General features: G+C 39.1%; 1 long non-coding RNA gene across 2 annotated transcripts in view; it reads left to right on the forward strand.

Moving 5' to 3' along the window:
* The window catches only part of LOC125334464, a 54,154-nt gene extending 42,740 nt beyond the window's left edge, over positions 1 to 11,414 (forward strand). For both annotated transcript variants that reach the window (XR_007207146.1, XR_007207142.1), the window contains one exon: positions 9,183 to 11,414. This is a non-coding gene — a long non-coding RNA (uncharacterized LOC125334464). The remainder of the gene's footprint in view (positions 1 to 9,182) is intronic.
* Positions 11,415 to 18,016: the final 6,602 nt, after the last annotated feature.

The raw sequence follows: 18,016 nt of genomic DNA on the forward strand, positions 1-18,016 counted from the left end.
AACATTGCAGCTTGTCTCTGAATAGATCACTTCATTCCGCTGAAAGCTTTAGACCACCTATTTTTAGCAAAATTAAAGAAAATGTGTAGGTCAGATCAAGTGCAGGAAGCAAAAGGGCAGTACCAGGGTTAGGGACCACTAGAACTTGCAGCCTGCTTTAAAGGCTGGTGGAGGAGGAACAGAGCTCTTCTGGGGGACAATCGCTCATTGAAGGTGGTGTGGATTGGTGGCACTGAGTCAGGCAGATCCGCACCCTGGCAGGGCAGCCCAGGGCACGTTCTGACACAGAGGCACTACATGAGGGAGCTGGTACTCCAGGATTTTTTCTCTTCACTTTTTTTTGTGATAATCAGAGCTTGACCACATCTGGAACTGAGACACCAGGTGGGATGAATAATTGCTACAAGGGGCTAAAGCAAAGTCTTGGCTTGACACCTTGTTCATTGACCAGCTCAGGATTACATTGATCACCAGGATCTTGGTTGGTTGGCTGGTTGTTTTTTTAACAATAAATGCCTTCAAAATCAAAGAACAGGGGAACAAGTTTCATGGCTACCACAGCAAATTTCACCTGATTACCAGGAACAGCAGCAAGGTTAGTGCATCTCCTTCCTGTGTGTGGCACAGTCCAGTGCCCTGAGAGTTCAACACCAGCATTTCAGTGGCAGGGTCTTTTACACAGTGACATCTGAGTGAAATGCAGCACACATGTGGTACCCAGGTGGTCAGATTAGGTGGTCTAGCTGCTTTCCCTGGGACTTAACTCAGATTCTCGATCGAAGAGGCTCTACTGACTGTGTCCATAATCGCTTAGATTCTTACAGCACCATGAAGACACAGAAATATATGTGTTGGATAAATTGGTTACAGTTATGCATTAAAAAAAAAAAAAGAAAAAAGGGAAATAGATCTAACTGCCTTGTCATCACACTCGTCAAGAAAGCTTTCCCATTATACTGAGGTCCACTTCAGTAGGAGGTACATCACCCTTCTGAAAGAGCTCCTGTGACTGAGAGGTCTGAGAAAGTCCATTCATTTGGGAAATACCTCTAGGAGCCCATTTACAAAACCTCAGAATCCCTGTGTACCCCTCTTCCAACACCCAGTCACAGCTGGAACAGCTCTTCTCCTTGGGAGCAGCAAGTACACAGCAAATAGCCAGACCCTGGTGCCAGGCAGCCTCTCTACTCAGGGAGAGCAGGCAGGCATTTGTGTGCTTATTCGGGATCATGTCCTAAAAATTGATGCAGAAACTAATATCCTGAGTCTGATCTGAAGCCCATTAAATGTTACTGGGTCATTTCCATGGCTTCCATCAAGGCAGCAGCTCAGATCTTACTGCCATTTGGAGAAGCAGATGAAAGTTAGCTATTTTACAGAATCTGTATAAATTAACACTACTTCTGGGATAACAGTCAGAGAGCTCAGACTGTGCTTTTTAACATCAGTATGAAAATCTCCTGCCATGGCACCATTCTGGGACTGTGACACAGAGCAATTGGGAGAGACAACACACTCTTGGGAGGAATCTTTGTCAAAGGCCTCTTCTCCACCTATCCTCCCCACACACCTGACTGTGTTCAGCCCCACCTGGCCGATCCCTAATTGGATTTCTGCAGGCAATGGGTACTGCTTTTGCTGGCATTGCACCTTTCCTCAGGTCTGGCTCTAACCTTCACGAGCTTCAGCTGCTGCCTCCCAGGTGAAGAGCAAAGGTGAGGCTCAGATCAGTGTTCCCCTGAAGGAAACTCTCATTATCACAGAGGCACGAACAGCAAGCTGATCACACATCCATTAACATCCCTGAAAGCCCCCTGCCAATTACCTGCATGGGAAGAGATGTATCTTGTGTGCTAACAAAACACATCAGGCAACAATATCAGGCTCAGTAGAGAGAAGGCATGAAAAGATACTTTTCTCCTGCCAACTGTTTTCAAAGCTCAACTTGAAACAAGTGACAAAGCAGTAGTTATTGTACAACAGATTGTGTGGTTGCCATGAAAACGGAAAGTTTCGGCACTCTCAGCTATCATTAGGATGCTCACTGGCACACTGAATCTTGATAGTTCCAGGGTACAAAACAGGAACCCCAGTGGGACCATCTTCCCAGTAATTTACATGTCGCTGTGTAGGAGGCCAATATTTCAAGCAGGTTCTGTGTATGTGTTGAGAGTAAATCTAGGAGCCCAATAAGCTGTAAAAATATATATCATCTGTCCTTCATGGGTAAGACTAATATCCTCTGATGATAATTTCTAAAACGGGTTCTGAATACTGAAATTTTAAATTGTTTTGAAAAGCAATAAAACCACTCAGAGTGAGCATATCAAATTAATGTGTGATAATCCCTTCCTTGCTGCAGCAAGATTTTAAATGGCATTTTAAAAATGTCTTCTGTGAAGAATAAAAACAGTAGGGATGTGATAATACCACACCAACTGAGGAAAAAAAAAAATCCCTGTCCAAATTTGCAAAACCAAAATCTGTTATCTTGAGACCAGGATGCATTTTTAAATGACAATGTGCAGATGAAAAAGAGAAAAGGCTATCCTTGGAGCAGTGCTGTTCAGAAAAGGTCTCAGATATCCCTCTGGCAACCCTGAAACCCATCCCCCCATTCTTTACTGGCCTGTGGAGTACAGCACCAACTGTTTTTCCACATGTAAACTATGCTGCTCTTCTATGGAGAGAGGTCAGTAAGAGAAATACTTATTCCTGAGCTTCAAATATTTCTGCTACCTTGGAAGATGGCACCATTTGCTGGCCGCAAAGGAAAGTGGTTTTTGAGCAGGACATGAATTCTTGTTTTCTCCATAAATAACTGGCTAATAGTTATTGTCTATTCTGGTTTTGTTTCAACAAGTGTAATGAGAGCTTTGAGAGCTAAAATTTCTTAATTCCAAAGGTGTTGTAAATAAAACAAAAATCTGAGGAAGTTGTGCGTAAGTGAGCAACCTGTACCTGGTTTAAAAGTTTAATTTCCACCAAAAATATTAGCAGGAAAGCATCAGGACATATCTAACAATCTTTACTGGCCTGTGACTCCAAATGATATATTTCAGCTTTTAGGCTGTGTGCTTCACTGCAGTTTGCCACTGAAAATTTGGCACATGTTCTGTTTGACATTTATTAGACACAAGCTACTGTTTCTCATCTTCAAGTACAAAAGATATTATAGAAAAATATCTGAGAAAGACGTTGCATTATAGAACAACTGATTCTGTATCCTTTTTATGAGCAGAAACTAGAGATTTCCCAAATAAGTTCCTTGCGGTTGAGAAAACTGTGTAAAAAGATGGAATTACCTTTCTCTGATTCACTGGAAAATAATATGAAAGGGATCTTGAATGCTCAGAATGATAACAGATAAAGCATGAGATGGGAAATAAATGATAGTTTTTACAGACCATAAAACCAGAAAAAGTAAAGGATGCTTGGGTTCCTAATATCAATTTATAGTTTCTACCTAGAGAAAAATGTTGCATTAACACACAGACTAAAATATGAAATATGTATCTTAAAAGACTGGTGATAGTCCAGAAGATAATTTCCTAAATCAAAAGGCTTCCATCCAGTGTGCTAGGAAATCTGTGCTACACTTTATCTTGAGAGATAAAGACTAATTCTTCTTAGAGCTAAAAAAGTGATAGCTGGGGTAAAACCAATCATCCTATTGCTTTTCTTATGTGCAAACAAAATAAAGTCTAAACCCCAGTGGTTTTAGAGAACCAATTCCGAGAAGTCAGAAACAATTACAGAACAGATTGATTGTTGATGTGAATTTAACAGAATAGCATGAGTTACAATGACATTATGATACAAAATCATAATCAAGGAAACCTACTCATTTTTAAAGCTTCATTGTAGAGGCAAAAGAATCCATGAAGAAATAAGAAAAGAATACTTAATAAATCATGAAAATAGCGCAGTTGATGATAACACATTATAAATCAAGAGGCAGAGCTTGCAGAAAATTGAGACCAGAAGAATACAACTGCTGGCAAGCACAGTTAAGACCAAGAGCTTTTTAAAATATATAAACCAACAAAACTAACACTACTTTCCCACATGTCATTAAAATGTGTACCATACAAACTAAATTCAGTTGGTTGCTTTTTAAATTCTTGATTTCCATTTTCAAGAATTGGAGGAAAAATGCAATATATTAATTTTGCTGCCCTTTTTTTTTTAATGACAGATTATTACCATTTTTGATTGTTGGTTTGTCTCCATTCTGTGAAATTACCCACTGCTAGTATGACCTCTTTTATCAGTCTAACTGATAACCTGCTTTGGAGCAAGAGAGAATTTATCCTTGGGAATTAGAGGCTGTCAAGGGCTGTGAGAGAGAAACAATGAAAATAAAAGCAATCAGTAAAAAGCACATATTTACCAGGAAATGTAACTGTACAGTTGCCTCAGTGGTGTTATTGTTTTCTCTCAGGTAAATTGTTTTATGACAGGCAGTGAATTTTTTTTTATTTCCAATCCTGTAAGCAAACATCAACTACAAATAAAATTGCCCCCAAGGAAAAGAAATCCAAGAATAACAAATTCAAAAGAGATGGCACATGTGACAGAAAGCAATTCTCAGTGCAGGCTAGGCAATTATGAGATGGAAAACATAAAATGTTACGGGAAAGGTATTTTCCTTTTTCCATATTTCCTGTTTTAACTCATTCGTGTTTGAGCCTTTGGACTACTAAACTCAATTAGCAGCAATTTAATTACCACCATATATTTTGAGGTGCAGAGCTCTCCACAGCAGACACTTGCTCCCTCAGAAGGCTCTCTGGAGACTTAGAGATGTATGTTGCTATTATCAGTGGTTTCTTCTCCTCACCCAGTGCAGGAATGGAACAATAGAGAAGAAAAGATGTGGCCTCAGCTCCTTCTCCATTTAAAACTGTCTATTGTAAACCAACTTGCAGCTTTGACAGTCAAATGACAAACCACAAAATTCTTTCTCACTGATCTCCTAAGGTGGAAAAAGTATTCACATCTGGCAAAATATTTATGAGTGCAAGTATATCTGTGCAGCCTTAGGAGACAGATATGTGTCACAGAGCCCTGGTGCTCCAGCTCTGTGATTGAATGGCAAGGTTTTGAAAGATTCTTCCCCATGGGAAAGAAGTGATAATATCTAAATCACCAGATTTTGAGCTTCCAGTAGCTTTTAGGCTAACTCAGGCCTGGACTGCATACACACACACACACATATATATATATATATATATTTTTTTTTTTTTCCTCCTGTGGAAAAGGGCTTTGACCAATTCTAATAAAAACTGCTATTAATTGTCCTGTACCCTACCAGTCTAAAGGAAAGGAGTTTTTGTGGGTTCTTCTTCTACTATATTGGAAATGCTTCAATTTTAGTCATTTAAGAGAAGACATGAGATCTTTTCAAATGAACAAAGACCGGTGTGGGAAAGGCTTAAAAAGCAACAACACATTATCATTCACTAATTCATGGCATTGTCAGCAAGGGAGAAATGTGAAACTTGCCAGGCCAGGAAATACTGCACAGTTGCAATGTTGGCAGCTCTCACTCTCCAGCTAAGCCTTCAAAAGCAAAGGAACAGAAGGTAAATCTATAGCAAAGCATGTGCAATTTATTGAAATGACAGAAGTGGAAAACTCTCCTTCAGAACAATTAGACAAAATATTCAAAACCGGGTGCAAAGGGACCAGGTACAAATGGGCAATTTCAGGCAGAGGGAGCAGAATCTGAAGAGGCAGAGCAATGCAATCACCAGATACAAGTAGCTATTAGCACCTGTAAGACCTAAAACACTCTTACAGAGCCAGCTCAGGACATATCTTGCCATTCCTTCACCAAATGAGCCTCTTGCATTCCCATTCAAGTTTAAAGTAGAGCAACTTCAGCCTAACTTCTGGTATTCAAAGGAGGCAGCTTAGTCAGGAACTTAGTCCTCCCTCTGTTCCCTCTGCATTAAAGTAGAAATACGTCTCAAGAGGTGATTTACAGCATCAAGGCATCTCACTGCCTTATGCACAGGCAGTCTCATGGATTCTTCTGCAAAGTCGTAGCAGACACTCGTGTTCTGCATACAAAAATTGCACAGTGGGGAAGTAAAACACTGGGGTGGTCTCGAGCCCAGCATGTCACATCCATCATTGTGGCTTTGATGAGAATAAGGTGGAGTTTCACTCCTTGGGAACTCTCTTGGCCTTGGTCTGCTCAGCCAAACTTCCCACGAGGGCACTGCCCCGGAATCGCAGGGTGTTGTGTAACACAAATGCCAGTCTGGGCAGAGCACAGGGGAGCCTCAGCCCAGCACAGGAGCACAGCACATGGCCGTGCTTGGATTGATAAGCTGTCTCTAGACACAGCTTTGCTGGAGGACATCAAACAACATTCTCATAAAACCCAGGGGCTTTGGCTGCCTTTATCATGAGTAGTGAAGAGCTGCAGTTTCTGTCTCTTTAGAATAGTAATTGGGGCTTTGTTTTGCTGCTGTGCTACTGGGAGGCTCTCCTGATCTCCAGTTCAGACAGAAATTTAGTTCTTGGAAGATGGAGCACTTCTTAAAGAAGTACTTATTGTTACTGTCACTGCACGCAATCCCAAGGTGAGCTGCTGGGATGTTTTCTCATGCTTTAGAGCTTTTTCTTTAAGCACAATGTAGGGGACATTTTTTAACCTCTCCTGGTTTAATAACTAGCAGGTTGATATTTGTGATGAAGTGCAAAGTTTTGTCAGGGCAGCAATACATTTAACAGACTCATTGATAGCACAGGAAAAAGGCAAACAGGCTGTCAGACACACTATGGGGATGAAAGGATTGGAAAAGTGCTTTGATTTTCAGTGGTGTTAGAGTTACTTCTCTCTACAAGTCTTGTTCCTTTTCCAACCTTAAATCCTCTCAAATGCAACAATACTTCTCTGCATATTTATATTCAGGGTTTTAACTACTAGGGTGGGTGGTTTATTTCCAATTTAATCAATTAAGTGTCTCTAAGGCACTTTTGAAAGTGTGGTTGGGTCTAAAACGTTTTATATCATCATCTCACAGGATTTTTAATATAAGCTAAACATATTAGATGCTTAAACTTCATTAGTTCCAACTTAGGCACTTTTTAAAATCCCAGAAGATAGTCACATCTATCATTAGATGAATAAATAATTTTTGACAAGCTATTCCTTAACTGTGTTTGAAAATTACCATAGGACTAATTTTAAGCACTGTAGATAAAAATAATTTTGGAAAAAACCTCAGAAAATTTGGCAATGTGCTGTTTCTTATCATATCTTGAACTATGCCTCTTCACAACAAACAAAAGAAAAGTTTGAGTGTAATAATAAAAAATTCTGTTTTCAAAATAATGATAAAAGGTAGTGAACCCTTTAGAAATGTCTAGAGATCTACAAATAAAAGGTGTTCAGAAAGGTGCACTCGGGTGTGCTCCCCATATTTTTCAAGCATGTACACTGTAAAAGGCTGGATACAACCTTCTCAGAGGAAAGAGTGTGATTCAGACCAGATACAAATTTGGAGTGGTTCTGTAAAGTTTCTCATCACTTCAGTAAGAGTTTAATGGTTCTTCAGTGTACAACACTGTATAATTTATATTTTTCAGTCATAACCGCCCTTAGAAAGAATGGATTATGTGGCTACCTGTTCTAGGAGTGGCAAGCAAGTATTTGCAAACATTTGTCACTCACTGGAGACAATTTTTCTGTTAGAACTAGCAGAAGTAGAGAATATAAATATCTATTTTATTGTGGATTTGGATACTGCCAGGGAGGAGAGAAAAAAGTGCATAATGGATTACCTAAAAATAATTAGATCACAGAGGCATAAACTCTCCCTGGCCTTCACCATATAACTTATGATCATATATGTGCAGTCTCTAGAGGCTTAGCCCCACAGAAATTAATGTTAAGTTCCCAGAGACAATCAGGTGCCCAGATTTAATTACTGAGTTACATAAACATTGTAATTAATTGTAGGAAGCGTTAGAAAAATTGAGTAACTAGAAAAAATTATTGATATGTGCTGATTAGTAAAACCTAGGGAAAAAACCTCTTCCCTTCTTAATGAAACTCATCTCCACAAAAACCCACTTTATCAGCAAGACTGACACAGCAGCCTAACAAACCCACTGTGCAACACAGGTCATTGCAGAAGACGCTCTTCAAGCAAACCTTCACTCTGCAAATGCTCTGCCATGCAGCAATTCTGTACCTCGAGTTACTGGCATTATTATTTATGTTTATTACAGGATTGCTGAAGTTCTGACCATTGGGTGGGACATGCTGCAGCCAATATTGTGCAAACTCTGGAGATGTCTGACTGATAAATGGCCAAAGCAGTGATTCACACTGAAGGGAAAATATTATGAATTTGCACATTTTATGCCATTAGTTCTGTTTAATCCATCCCTTACATATTTTTTAAAGTACCTTTTTAATACAAATCAGGACTCTCCACCATTTACATAGATCATATATGTGGTCAAATCACAGCTGTGAGGACTACAGGCCTATTTTTCTGCAAAATAAAAAAAAATAATTCAAAAAATCCCGTTTTCTCACTTTCTCCAACGTATTCTCATGGCATGGACCTATAAAGAGTGTTCTGAACCCCACTTGTTTTGAGCAGTCATTGCTGTCCTTCTGTCCTACTATGAAATCCTGTTCCCCCAGGCAAACTTCTCTCTTTTCTTACAGAACATCTCCTCTGGTACTTACTAGAACAAGTGAGAAGAATACTGTTGCTAATCAACTCCTACATGTAAAAAACCTTTTTTGGGACAAATAAAAAAATACAGAAATGTTATTATGCTTATCTCATATATGTAACAACACTTCTGTTCATTCATTCATTTGATTTATGTTTATCAGAATAAAGGTCAGCCGGAGCTCAAATTTGGATTTAGAGCCAATAATGTGAAAAAGTTCAAAAGTCTAATGCATCACACTGGAATTTACAAGAGATCAGCCTCTGACACAATTCTACCTTTTTTGTTGTTGTTGTTAAAATCTCGTAACTGTTCTCACAATATTCCTGTTGGGTCTGAAATAAAGCTCACAAATACATCCTTTGACCATCTTAGTTAAGTAACCACAAGAAACTGAACATGAATGTTGCAAACCTAATGTAAATACAGACCATCCAGTAAAATCTCACTGATTTTGGTTATGTCATTAACAGCAAAGCCCAATGTTTTGTGGTGAAGACAGAAAAGTGTGTGCACACCCAAGAAGAAGTCATACAGCAGCCTGTGGATTCCTGGACATGCTTCTGGCATGATGGAATATCTGCAGAGAACACCACAACAATTAATTAGTGACTCCACTGACATTTGAAAGTTACCTTATGTTCAGGAAACTCTCTAGGTAGGATTTGTTCACCCTGGAAAGCAACCTCAAATCATGTCACATCTGCTTCTCTCCAGCAGAAGCTGCTCTTTTACTTGATGTATTCCCCTGCAGGACTCTCAGTTCTTTCTTTCCACCTCCAGCCTCATTCACCAGGAAGATAAGAAATTATTCCAGGATATTGGATCCATCACAAATCGCCACCATCCCAGAGTCCACAGAAAAAACAGACATCACAATTATTTTATTTAAATATTCATTGCTTTATTGATAAAATCAGCAGAGCAGGCCTTGTAGCCTTTTTGCGTATCTTCTTTATATGAAGGATCTTAGACTTGGCCTATTATCAATTAGAATAATTCAAAAAGTAGCAAAAAATCAATGTGTTGATAGAATTATAAATGAAATTTCTTTCTGAGTAGAGAAAAGAGAGGCTATTCAGGAGGAATAGCGTAACAGCATTATAACAGAGGATGTTTAAAACTTAGATGATGAACACAAGAGTGACTTCCTACCTAAAAGGTTATAAAAGTAGCAAAAACTTAAAAAGTAAAACCTTTCCCCATATGCATGTAAGCTTCCATACCTCTTCTTTTTTTGGCTGCAAGACAAAGACTGGGAACCAGACTTATTGAATACCCTTAATTCTGCTGGAAGTGGAAGATTAATTATAAGGAGGGATATTTCATACAAACCTATTTTACACATAATTGATGTTTTATACAAATATAATGAAGGTTAACTTTGTCAGATGTGAAATAATATTGCTTAGGGTTTTCTTTAGTGCTGCTTAAATTAAAATAATACTTTTTTTTAAGATTTGTACTGGTAGCAAAGGACACAAACCAGGATTAGAATGGAGAATCATGCAGCCAAGCAAAAAAGTAAGGCTCCCCTGTAGTGTTTAACAAGACTGCACCAGAGTCTATTGAAAACACTCTTTTTAAAAAATTGTTATTTGTCTGAAAAATCCCTCCAACAGAGTCACTGTAGGTGTTAGTCACAAATTGTGCATAGTAATGAACCATTGTCTGGAGGAGGGGAAATCACATGTAGGAGTCAGGAGGAACAGGACACCCAAAGAGCAAGCAGTGCAACCTGTGCCAGCTGAAACGGAATTCAGTAGTGTTAAAACACCCTCTAGGCTCAGTATCATGTGAAATTTCTAATTTGGACGGAACACACCAGCTGCAAAGGCACCAGTGGATGAAAATGTTCACTAGTCACTGTCCTAAACTGGCCACGTGGCCATCCAGTACCAACCAAAGTGCTCCCACAAGTCCCAATATCTGAAAGTGCAGCTGTCCATAATGACTGCGGAGGGGAAAAAAAGACACCCTAAAGACCCAAGCACATGGAAAAAATGTAAAAACCAGGAAGCCATTTCAGCAGGAGTAGAGCTTGGTGAACAGTGACAGAACTGTCTGGACTCAAGATGAGAAACCAGAGAGAAATCTCCCTGTTGTGTGGCCATTTTGTGATCTATTTAGCATTTTGGAAGTTCTCGAACCAGATTTGTTTGTAATCAGTGGTTTTACATTGGAAGGATGTGACCATTTTAAGTTACCCTGGAAAAGGTTTTGATAATGAAACTTTAGTTCAACTGAGGCTGAAGTGGTTGTGGCAGCAGCAAGTGCCATTTGAGTTTGTAACTGCCCACAGAAAAGTTTAAGTTTTTGGCACCTAAAAATCCTGTCAGCTCTTCTTGTCCTTTTATTATATTATCTCTCCATGACCTTGACATGAGTGATTTTTGCAATATAGCAGTGGTTTCATTTATTTTGGCTCATTTAATAGGGAGCATTTAAGAACATATTCTTTCTCAGCATGCATCCTTAAGTATCATCTGAACACTACCAAAGTGACTAGCACATTAGTGATATAAAATTAGCCTATTTTTACCCTGGTTAATTAGCACTACGTTGTTGGCTTATGCATATAGAAATATTTTTGACAATGTAGATGATTCTTTCTCAATTTTCACTGTCCTAAATTAAAACAAGATAAATTTCCTGAGAGCAAAAAGATTCCCTTCTTACTCATTTTTGAGTTTCATAAAATGATACCAATTATTTCCACCTAAAGGCACAGAAACTTAATTCTGATATTAAGCAAAGAGCCATTTTAAAATTTCAGCATTTGTTTCTTTGCTGTAAGAGGAATTAATAAACAGAAGTGCTAAGGACCAGGTATCAATATGGAAATTGTTTATTCTATCCTGACAGTCTATCTAGTATAAGATATTACAGCTTCCCAAAGAATGAAAATGAATCATTCTTGCTGTTGCATTTATTTATATTAACTCATAAAGCTGTAATACATAGTTTAAGGATAAAGCTATGCTAGAGTATTCATTTTATTTGGTCCACTGGCCAAGGATAAATGGGGTGTAAATCTTGTTGAATGCACAGAATCCCACGGCAGCTGAGGTTGGCCAGCTCCTCTGGGATCCACTGTCCTGCCACTCAAATGGGGCAGCTAAAACAGCTTGCCCAGGGCCACATCCAGCCTGGCATTTTTAATAAATAGAAATAGAAGTCAAATGATATCATCTGTATTTCCAGATCATTTGATCTTTGTAAGTTTAATCCATCTCTTACAATATGAATTCAGTGGAAAATCTCCCAGTGCTATAACTTTTCAATCTGCCCTACTCTGATGAACTTCAGCACTTGAATGTCAGGGTTTACTGACAAACTTAGAATCTCTTTAATTTTGTTGCTGAAAAAGGTTTGATGTAGACAACAGGGCTTTTACAATTGAAACTGTACAGTTAAAACATGAAAGAAAAGTCTCTCCAAGCACTTAAAGGTTGCTGTGTGGACAATTTTGGACTGTCACTTACACTCTTTGTCATGCAGCTCTTTCCACATTGGGCTTTGACAGGTGCAAAGGCAAATTCCCTGGCTGGGGCAGAGCCAGGGCTTGGCACATGCTGACAAAACAGACCAGCTCAGTAATAACAGTTGTCTGGGGAAGATGAAAAAACCCTGTGCATGTTTTTAATTGGTAGAGACTGACTGCCAAGTTCATAAATCAAAATTTGAACTTATATACTGCAGAATCCTTCAATTTCAGATTTTTTTTTTTCCTTTCACATTAGACTGTTTGAACAGATTTTGGAGGGCAGCTGGAGCTACTAAACACTTAATTGAACTGTTCTCTGTACTTTGAAAATGCAGAACTCTTTTGTGAAATAGATACAGCAAAAGCAACAAATCAAGATGACTAATTCCAGCAATGATTTTAACTCATAATTTCATTAGCACTGTCAGCAGTGTCAGCAACAGCATCAAGAGGTCTGTACGTGTAACATTGGGCTGCACTAGGGAAATACAACAGGCCAAACCCTGCTCTCAGTTTCTTTACATCTGGTGTGTATCTGATCAAATATGATTTGCACCAGTTTAGCTGAGGGTAAGTTTTGGACCTGTATCAGCTGGCTTCAGAATAGCTTTACCTGTCCTTTGTGCAGACTGACAAAATCTGCAGAAAACAGGCACATAACAGCTCCAACAGGAATTGATCTGTCCCAGGCTGGCCGAGAACTCAAGCAGCCACGTTTGGCTAATTCTGATGCAAGGTGCTGTCTTAGACTCACACTTTCGAAGTTAAAATTGTAATTTGGTTTTCCTGCTTTTGGGGGTGAGGGGTGGGGTTATTAATGAGGAAATTTTAGAATTTCCCATATTTGAAATACAAATATTCCACCCTCCCTTATTTCTTCCATCCTCAGAAACCACGCACATATCTCATCTATTATACAAACAGAGAGGGACAGAAAAGTCATTTGTCATTATAATCACATAAATGTGTCACTAGCTCTAAAGAATGCCTGACTGAAGGCCAAGAATGACTCTATTTCCCAGGATGATGAGGCACTTTCTTTTTAACAACTACTTTAAACTCTTTTGAAATGACTGAAATGATTACAATTCTGGCAACCACTCTGAAATTGCTTGCCATCAGAGTTTGACACCAGCACAATGGCTTTCATCCTTTCACAGTCTTTGTGATTATTCCCATACAGATGAGACGTTGCTTGGTTAATCACAAAACAAACTGAGGCAAGAGAGTGAGGAAGGGTTCCCTGGCATGGACAAATATAGAAGATGTGGCACAGTGTAACACACACAGGTGTGTGGGGGTCCTCTCTTCTCTCAGAACTGGGTTATGGATGAGTTACCAAGCTGAGAGCTCTCTGTGACAGCACAGGTCCTTATTTGTATGCACATTATTCTCAAGTGGGGATGACATCCTGTGCTGTTACAACATAGGTAGGAATGTGACTCATTTGCATTAAGATCACTTAGCAGTTGCAAGTTTTGCTAAAGTGGATCCTTAAATAACAGCCCATCTGAATCTCATTCTAAAAACACATCCAGGCTCAGGGAAGCCAAATCTGTCACTCGCCTAACACTGGGGCTTAGACATCATTCCTGAAGTATCCCAAAAGGGCGATTGTTAGTCTGCCTGCCAACACTGGAAGTGCTTCCCATCTTTCACCTACTCACATTAGTCCTTAATAAGAGTGAAGGACTCAATGGAGGAGGCACTGAGGGTTGAGGGCTGCTTCAGCTGGCTGTGGCTCTTGTGGCATAAAGCATTCATTTAACCATTGCAAATGTGTATTGGTCTTTATATCCTGCAGTTGTAGAGATAGAATTAAAAACTTGGACAGAAGGAGACCTTGAAGGCAAACAATGTTAAGTTTTCTGTTTCTCTTCTATTGAGAAGTCCAAGGAGAGACAATTTGAGCCATCAGGACAACATTTGTTATACACAGCTGTTTGGTTTTTTCTCTGAAAGCTGTGATTCCAAAGGAACACGACAGCCTGAAGGAGTGGTAAGTTGTGGTACCACTGCAAATGGCCGTGCCTGAATGCAGACAACAGCAAGGGACTTGTGAGTGTCACAAGGTGGTTCTAAAGCACAGTTTTCTGCCATAGTGATCCTGCTGAAGTCATCTGGACTGTTGTTACACAAGTGAGCAAGAACACAGTGATCTGGTTTTAACCAGGAAAGGCTCCAAGGAGCATCTTTCTTCAGCATGTGCTGGACTTACTCTCGTGCCTTAGGGTATGAGTCAGCTGTGGCTTTGCTCTTACCAGGTACTACAGTCTCCCTTCAGGATATGATGACAACTTAACCTCTATGGAAGGTACTTCAGAGGGTCATGCCAGTGACCTCCATGTTCCCCAATCTCATCCTCTGTAAGTACAATGCAACCATAAAATACGGCTCTTGGGAGCACAAAGAGATTTATGCATTTAATATAAAGGTACTTTGAAATAATCTATTGGAAAAAAACCAGACAAAAGAGGATCAGCAACAGTAGAAATAACACTGAATTTTGAGTCTGTGAGGAGTCTGAAAAGGCATCTTTACACATTTATCCTTTGAATAATTCAGAGCACTCTACCAGCAGCCTTTGAATGCAGCACTAGGACATTGGTTTGCTAACATCATTCCTTTACAAACGTGTATTTTAATCTTGTGACAGTCTCAAGAGTGCTTTGGCAACATTTGTCAACTAAAACTCCACTGCAAAAAAGTCATTATTTTCATTTCCTCGATTAATCTTTTTGGGCACATGGCTTCATGACACAAGGGATTTTCCAAGATTGTGTTTAAAATTAAGAAGAGAAACAGCTACACATTTAAATTCATATTTTATAAGTTTTCCCTTTCTAATTCATTCCCTTTAAGTGATATTGATATTTATACACAGAAATTACAGTTTGAAGGAGGATGAAAATACATGGAAAAGAAAGAATAGGAAAGTTAAGTTGTGACTGATTTATGTGCCTCTTGATCCGGCAAGAAAAACTCAGTTTATCTGCAGGCCTAATGACTTTTCACTGTATGGCCATATTGCACCAACTGGTAAGAGATAATAACAAGAAACATGACTGGGTTTTTATATATTCAAGTCAACATGAAAATGTCAGCAAGGCAGAGGTGCTAGCAGAGTTAGAAAGCATTGCAGTAATGATCTGCAAGCCCACATAGTTCAAAGTGTAGGAGCAGACTTACCTCCTTCACAAGCACTTCATGTTTTAAATTGATTCCTTCTAACTCTATGGATTTCTTGAGTCAAGGTCAATGTTTTCGTTCCACAGCCAGGAATAGGCTAGACAACAAAAGTTGCAGAAATTAATTCATCTATAAAAGATGCATGTCATTGAGATTTGAGAAGAATAGAAGCATCTTCAAAAAGTTGCTGAGTGTAAATATTATCCTCTGTTTGCTCTGCAGCGTGTGGAAACCTGGAGAAGCTGTTTGAAGGTCACATTCAGATGTGCCATGTTCAAGTCTTGGTATGGGGTCCAACTCTCACAGTAAATTCTGTGCGGACATGGCTTAGCTGAAGTCTAATTTACCCTGGCAAGTTCTGAGATTGTGCTGGTAGGAGGAACCTGGTGGCATTGATACCAACTTCCACAATAGTCAGGAATGTCTAAGAATAGTTCTGGAAATACAAGAAGTGTCAGAAGACAGACTAGTTTTCAGGGTGGTTACAAGGGATCACAAATTGCCATGCAGTGAGAAGCATGAAAATACATTTGTTAACAAAGAATTCTGGAAGAAACGGAACTCTAAGCATTAATCTCAGGACTCACAATTGTAAGGATGAATTGTTATCAATGCTTATCCCAGTGAAAGGCACATGAGTCTGACAAATTGCATTGATTATATTTTCAGTATCCGAGCAAACTGACATTTTACCTTCATTACTTTTCCATTGTTCTATTTTGAGTTTTCCAGAAGGTATCTACAGGAGAAAATTGAGCAACAAAACACAAAGACTAGTGTAAACTTACTTTTGTCACTGAGAAAAAGAGTAAAGAAAAATAAGAAGTAGAATTAACAAGATGAGTGGGACTCCAGTTTATTTGATTTTTCACTCAATTTGCATCTCATCTGGATGAAAAGAATTTCTGGTGATGTATGTTTGAGAACTCAGATAAAAATTTATATTTCCTGGATTTACTGCCTCAACACAGAATTTCACACTACATTTTTCTACAGTCAATCCTCTCTTAATGCAATGTAGCACTTAGCCATGCCCTGTAACTTGCCCACATTCTTTATGAAGTGCCCTTTTGACCTCAGTAAAAACCTTTGAGCTTTTATACGTCTTTCCCTATCAAGGTATCTTTTACACTAGCAGTTACAGAGCTTCAAAGGAACAATTTAACATCAACATGACCTTGAAAACACACCTAATTTTCTATTAACTGGAAGAACGTATTTAGATTTGGTAGGACATCAAAACCCTCATGGATCCTCAAAGCTGTCATATTCTGAAACAAGGCACCAGCTCAGTCTCCCCACTGAGTGCTCAGATGGTTTTAGACCTTGTGTAAGAGAGTTCTGGTGTTCCAAGAGCACATTGATGGACTGCTGCTGGCCGCAGGGCTGAGGGGATGCCTCCTTCCAGGATCCTCCTCCACAGCCTCATTATTTCAGTGTGTTGAGCACAGAAGGACTCTCACCAGAGCTTCATCTCATCACAACTTTTACTGAGCTTACGTAAACTGTGGCACTGAGAAGGATCCATTTGAGAGTAAAATGTTTCTCCAACAGTAATGAGAAAAAGACCCTTTGTCTTTTAGAGCTGTTCCACTGGTTCTGTTATGCTCTAAGCAGAAGAAAGCAGCTTTCTGCTCTTGCTTTGCACACTAATGAAAACGGATTGTGTTTGCCCTTAATGTGTTTCTGGGATCCACAGAGGTGGCCCAAAACTCAAAGCAGATGCCAAGAAGCCAGAAGAGAAGAGGAGGCATTACTGCCCTTGACATCTGCTCCCAGCAGAGACTTTTCCCCACTTAAATTGCCGTGAATGATGTAAGAGAGGGCTGTGCCTGGGACACCTCACACACACTGCAGACACTAATTGAAAATGTGGTGAGAGGCACCGAGCTCCCAGGGTGTGCTTTTAGTGTCAGCTCCCAGCTTCTTCTCCATCTGCCCAAGGATGTGAGAACTTCCACCAGAAAGACAATGGCAGCTACAGCACTCATAAAAATAGGGACTAATATGCCACTTCAGCTTCCATCCTTAAAGCTTCCCGATTACAGAGGAGCATTTTTTATTGCTGATGAGTTAATTAAGAAAGGAAAGGGAAATAATAGAGAAGTTTTGTCAATTAACTGCTGGTAGAAGACACCACCAGTGATTTGCATGGCTCTCTGGTAACAGGGTAGGTACAGCTACATGTCTACAGTCAAGGGTTTCTATTCGCCTTCAGATTATGGAGAAGCTGCATCTTTGTTTAAACTTGAAATATATTAAATTTAACTTATCCTTCAAATTACAAAATAAAAGTGAGCAAGACACTTGCAACCCTATGACAATGGGATGCTGGCTCTATCCCTTGAGTTTGAATTGTATGTTCAAATAGATACATTTTATGTGAAGGGCACCAACTTCAAAGTTTTCCAGAGATTCTGGTAAGTATCTTTTAATGTTAATTGGGGATAAAAATTGATTTTAAATTCATAGGTATCTTTTTCAGCCTTAAGCATGATATGCATAAGAAAATAATATATCACATTTTTTGAAACTGAGAGTTTTATAATATTATTTTCAAAATAATGTTTTCACTTTTCAATTTCAGCTTAGTTCTATTGATTAAAAACAATCAGTATGTAGGAGAGCTTG

Source organism: Corvus hawaiiensis, chromosome 16, assembly GCF_020740725.1.
Source record: "Corvus hawaiiensis isolate bCorHaw1 chromosome 16, bCorHaw1.pri.cur, whole genome shotgun sequence".
Lineage (NCBI taxonomy): Eukaryota > Metazoa > Chordata > Aves > Passeriformes > Corvidae > Corvus > Corvus hawaiiensis.